Source organism: Lepidochelys kempii, chromosome 13 (assembly GCF_965140265.1).
Source record: "Lepidochelys kempii isolate rLepKem1 chromosome 13, rLepKem1.hap2, whole genome shotgun sequence".
NCBI classification, from domain to species: Eukaryota; Metazoa; Chordata; order Testudines; family Cheloniidae; genus Lepidochelys; species Lepidochelys kempii.
This window is the reverse complement of record NC_133268.1, coordinates 21,165,453-21,171,145: the sequence shown is the minus strand read 5'-3', so window position 1 is coordinate 21,171,145 and position 5,693 is coordinate 21,165,453.

Below are 5,693 nucleotides of genomic sequence, written 5' to 3'. Positions count from 1 at the left end.
GCAATAGTGTAAAAAAAAATTGGGGGGCACCGCTTTTTGGCGCCCCCAAATCTTGGCACCCTAGGCAGCCGCCTACTTCGCCTAGTGGTTACACCGGCCCTGAGTTGGGGACAGAATCAGACCTTTCATTTCTGTCTCTCTCCCACCCCCTTTCACTAAATCATAGGTTGCATCCACTGTAACATTCTAGAATAGCTGGTGTTTCTTGGCTAGGTTTCTAGATCACCTGTTTAGTAGAGCTGGTTGGGAATTTTTAGTGAATGTGATGTGTTGTTTTTTTCCCCACAGAAAAATGCCAGTTTGTTGAAACTTAAACTGGTCATGCAACAGAATCAGTTTTGACAAATCTTCCAACTCCAAAAAAAAAAAATGGAAACAAAATTTTGAAAACATCCTGTTTCCACATTTTCAAGCAGGAAAGTTTTGGTTTTTCAAGTTAAAATGATTTTTTTGTTTTGAAATTTTAGTACATTTAGAATAAATTTAAAACAAAAAGCAAAGACTGTTGAGAATGAAATATTTCAAAAATATTGAAATAAAATGTTTTGACCTCAACAGTCCTTTTTAATTTTTGGTTGGTGAAAATTTGTTTTAATATTTCAAATTTTCATCACAATTAAGGACAATATCTTAAAATTTTTCACAGGATAGGAAAACTGTTACCTGCCCCAGTCTCTTTATAGCACACCCTTACTATAGAACAGACTGGTTCAAGTTGCTAAATGGCTTCAAGTCTAATAATTAGGTGAGCACAAACCATAAAAGTCACATGCAGATTTCAAACACCCAGAAGTTCAGAGGTGTTTGGACTTGGGGTTTTGGCTCAGTCCACTGAAGTGGTGATGATGATGCAGATGAGGGTTTGGATTTCAAACATCCTAAATGTAGGGTTTCAAAGCTGAGTCTTAGGTTATAACCAGTCCTTAATTATTAACTACCTGATTTCACCTGCCCATCACTTTCTGATGAATTCTCCTTTGGGGCTGAAATTTTCCTAGCTTAGTCTGTAATGATAGGGGGAATTTTTCGGGAAAGTTTCAAGGAAAAACCCCTCAGTCATTTTTGCTTTGTGCACATAAGGGGAAAAAAATATTTTTTTTCCTACTGGAAGAAACTTATTGCCCAACCTCCCGAGGCCCAAAAGGTTCCTGTAACAACAATCATCACAACTTTATTATTTTAAAAGTGCCTATCAAAGCATTTGAGGTGCACTCACAACACAGTATTTTAAAAACTAATAAAAATAAGTCATCCACATCATTAACACTCATAGAGCCTTCGCTATTCTCAAAGCTCTGTGCACACATTAACACCATCTCTCTGAAATAGGTCAGAATAATTAGTATCAAATAATACAAACACTGTATTGTATTAGGTTCTAGATAAATATCTAGGATGAAATCCTGGCTCCATGTAAGTCAATGGCAAAACTCTCTTTAATTTCAAGGGAGCCATGATTTCACCCTTAGCCCTTATAGATATTGTTCCTCTTTTCCAAGCAGACCATTTTAATCCAGTTTGCAGGCAGAACATTTTCTAGTGTTACTCTGTTCTTATCTCTGGCTCATTAAGAGGAGACCATTGGATGCAAAGAGTCTGAGTCAAAGCTCAGTGCAGTCAGTGGGAGGATTTCCACTGACTACAACTGGATCAGGCCCTATATTGGTCATATGCCCGGAGGCTATACCTCACCTGCATCTATCATTGTCCTAAATGTGATGATCAAAAATGAACACACATGACCGTGCTGCCTCGTCCTGCTTGTTTGCTCCGTGATACGTGAATAGAAATTGCTTTTGATTTAGAGTTCAACTGCAATAAAAAGCCACCATGGATCAGTTTCATCCTTATCCCTCAATGAACAGGAAAGGGCAAGTATGGGGCTTGTTTTAAGGCTCCACTGGCCGCACTTTGCATGCTCCAAAGGTGGGCATTTAACTTGGAAAAGAAAACGCCTTTTCCTGTTTCCATTGTGGTTTTGCTAATGTTTCCAGCTGGAGGGGGATTGAATTCATAGTTTGCAACTTCCCTTAGTGTTTGGGGGAAGATGACAGTTGTCCCATGTTCCCACCCCAAATGTAGTCCTGAAGTGGCTTAAATATTTTCCTTCTAAAATCTTCCCTACTATGGGAGTTGCCCTGAGAGATGTCTGGAAGGATAGTTCCTTTTCAGTAACTAAGCATCGGGAGGTACTGCTGAGGACTATCACAGCATATCTAGAGCAGGGGTGGGAGGTTTGTATAATTTTTGGTGGTGTCCAGAACAGGTCCAAGTCCTGCCTTCCCCCCCCCCCGCCCCCCTGCCTTGTAAGCCAATATATATATATTTAAAAATAATGTAAAAATGTGAGGGCTCTGGCGTGGGGCTGGTGATGAGGGGTTTGGGGTGTGGGAGGGGGCTCAGGGCTAGGGCAGAGGGTTGGGGTGTGTAATGAGAGCTGTGGGGTGGGGCCAGGAATGAGGGGTTCACGATGCAGGAGAGGGCTCAGGGCTGGGGCAAAAGGTTAGGGTGCGAGGGGATAAGGACTCTGGCTGGGGCTGGGAATGAGGGGTTTGAGGTGTGGGAGAGGCTCAGGACTAGGGCAGAGGGTTGGGGTGAGAGGGGTGAGGGCTTTTACTGAGGGTGCAGGCTCTGGGGTGGGGCAGGGCTGGGGATGAGGAGTTTTGGGTGCAGGCAGGCCAGAGAGGACTCCCCCCTTCTGCCCCCCAGCCCTCACCCCCACCGGCAGCACACTCACCTCACACCACTGTCCCTGCATGTGCTCCTAGGGCCCCTCTCAGGTCCAGGAAGCCCCCTCGCCTACTCTGTGATGGGCTGCCATCACATTTGCACCTCCTCCCCTGCTGCTGCCCCTCTCTGTAGCCTCCGTAGGAGTCGGGGGTGGGGCTGCCTCTTGGGGCAGGAGTGGTGACTGTGGGCGGGGGGGCCCCCTGTGTTAGTGGAGGGTCCCTCTGGAAAAGAGAAGAGTCTGAGGCAGAAGGCCAGCCTGCCCTGGCACGAGTGATTGGGTGTGCTAGGACCCTGTGATGGCAGTTGATGCTGGGAGCCAGCAGAGCGGAGGCAGCATGGAGCTGCAGGGGAGAGGCAGGGATGCTCCGGGACCCAGGGGATGCGCATGGGGGCAGCAAGCGGGAGCCAGGGGACACTCAGGGGAGGTGCGTGGAGGTGGCAGACGGGGCCAGGGGAGAGACCCAGTCCCGAACATTGGTGGAGCTGGGCCCGCGGGCCCTGAATATTCCTGGAGCCCGGGCACCACGGGCCCATATAACTCACCGCCCCTGATCTAGAGAGCCTCTGTTTGCTCCCCCAGCAGGCACATCTCCCTTGGGCTCAGAGAAAGACGATGAGTCTAGCAAGCCAGAGCCAGCAGGCAGTTGTGCTAAGGATTGAGGCAGACGTGTGGGCTTTTGAAAAAGCCAGTTTCATCTCCTTTTTTCTTCTCCGAGTCATATTTGGTTGGCACTATGGCACACTCTGAACTGCTTTCATGGACGCAAATCAGCCATGTAAACTGTGCAGAAAGAGGCCTCCAATGGCAGATCTTCAGCCAAGGTACAAGGCTCATTATGCCCCTGTCAAGGTTCCTTCCCCACTCTGAACTCTGGGGTACAGATGTGGGGACCTGCATGAAGGATCCCCTAAGCTTATTTTTACCAGCTTAGGTTAAAAACTTCCCCAAACTACCAACTTTGCCTTGTCCTTGAACCGTATGCTGCCACCACCAAGCGTTTTAAACAAAGAACAGGGAAAGAGCCCACTTGGAGACATCTTCCCCCAAAATATCCCCCCAAGCCCTACACCCCCTTTCCTGGAGAAGGCTTGATAAAAATCCTCACCAATTTGCATAGGTGAACACAGACCGAAACCCTTGGATCTTAAGAACAATGAAAAATCAATCAGGTTCTTAAAAGAAGAATTTTAATTAAAGAAAAGGTAAAAGAATCACCTCTGTAAAATCAGGATGGTAAATACCTTACAGGGTAATCAGATTCAAAACAGAGAGAATCCCTCTAGGTAAAACCTTAAGTTACAAAAAGTCACAAAAACAGGTATATGCATTCCATCCAGCACAGTTTATTTTACCAGCCATTAAACAAAAGGAAATCTAACGCATTTCTAGCTAGATTACTTACTAACTTAACAGGAGTTGTAAGGCTGCATTCCTGATCTGTTCCCGGCAAAAGCATCGCACAGACAGATGAACCTTTGTTTCCCCCTGCTCCCGATTTGAAAGTATCTTGTCTCCTCATTGGTCATTTTGGCCAGGTGCCAGCAAGGTTATCTTAGCTTCTTAACCCTTTACAGGTGAAAGGTTTTTGCCTCTGGCCAGGAGGGATTTTATAGCACTGTATACAGAAAGGTGGTTACCCTTCCCTTTTTTTTATGACAGCCCCACTCCTGTATTTTCCACTGCATGCATCTGATGAAGTGGGTTTTAGCCCACGAAAGCTTATGCTCAAATAAATTTTAGTCTCTAAGGTGTCACAAGTACTCCTTGTTCTTTTTTCTGATACAGACTAACACGGATACCACTCTGAAACCTTATTATACCTGTAACCCTGCTTATTTGTTTATTACTGAATGTCCATGTGATGAATCCAGATGTAAGCCTTGGAATTTTGGCTCCTTTCTGAATCACAGGTTGCTGCTATGCTTTCCTGTGATGTTAGATGTGGGGGGGAAATACACCCACAAAGAGATGCTCTTTGCTTTTAAAGCAGAGGCCCAAATCCAGCAGGAAGAATCATGCATGTAGTCCCCCTGCATATGGGTGGAGCCCCACTAAAGTCACTGATTCTCCAACTAGGCACAGGGGTCTAGCTGCGCAGAGTGTGCTGCAGGATTGAGGCAGTATTTATATAAAAAAAGTCCTCATCAATGCTATGTATAACAACTTGGATTAATTTAGGAAGTATTTCTGCATAGCTACTACTTACACACTTATTCCATGCTTGTCACTGTATCTGAATTCTTTGGGGCTGGGACTCTTTTCATTATGAGTCTGTACAGCTCCTTGCCCAGTGGGGCCCTGATCCAGGACTGGGGCTCACAGGACCCACTGCAATACAAATAGCAAGTAATAAATATACATATGGAATTTCCTTTGTCATCATTTATGCCATATCATCGTTGCCAACTCTCACAGTTGTATCACAGGTCTTGTGAGAAAGTTGCATCAGCTTAAGTAAAGGTGAGATTTTGAAACTGACTTAGTTCAACTGCTACAAGACCTTCTTCGGACACTGTTAATTCAGTTTAAGCCAGGCATGTTTCAGTTTATCGTAAATCGGTTTAGGAATTCACTAAAGCTAAACTGTAATAAGAGTGTCCACACGGGGAATTGCACTGTTTTAACCAAAGTAATTTGAACTCTTAAAATGAAATCAGTGCAACTATGTTAGGCCTTGTCTACATAAGTTTCTATCCCTTCTGGTTGCAGAGAAAAGATGTAAAACATTAGCCCTAAAAACTTCATAACCAAAAAAACAATAAGAAGAGCCCAGAGTTTTAGTATTAAAATCTCATTGTTTTGGGGACATGCCTTTTTTTTGAACACTTAGGGCTGGCAGAACTGGCCCCAGGTTTGTCTGATGGTGAGCCTTTGGGCAAAGGACTATGGGGAAAATTTTCAAAAGTTCCCATATGACTTTCAATAAGACTTAGGCTCCTAAGTGCCTGAATTGCCTTCAAAA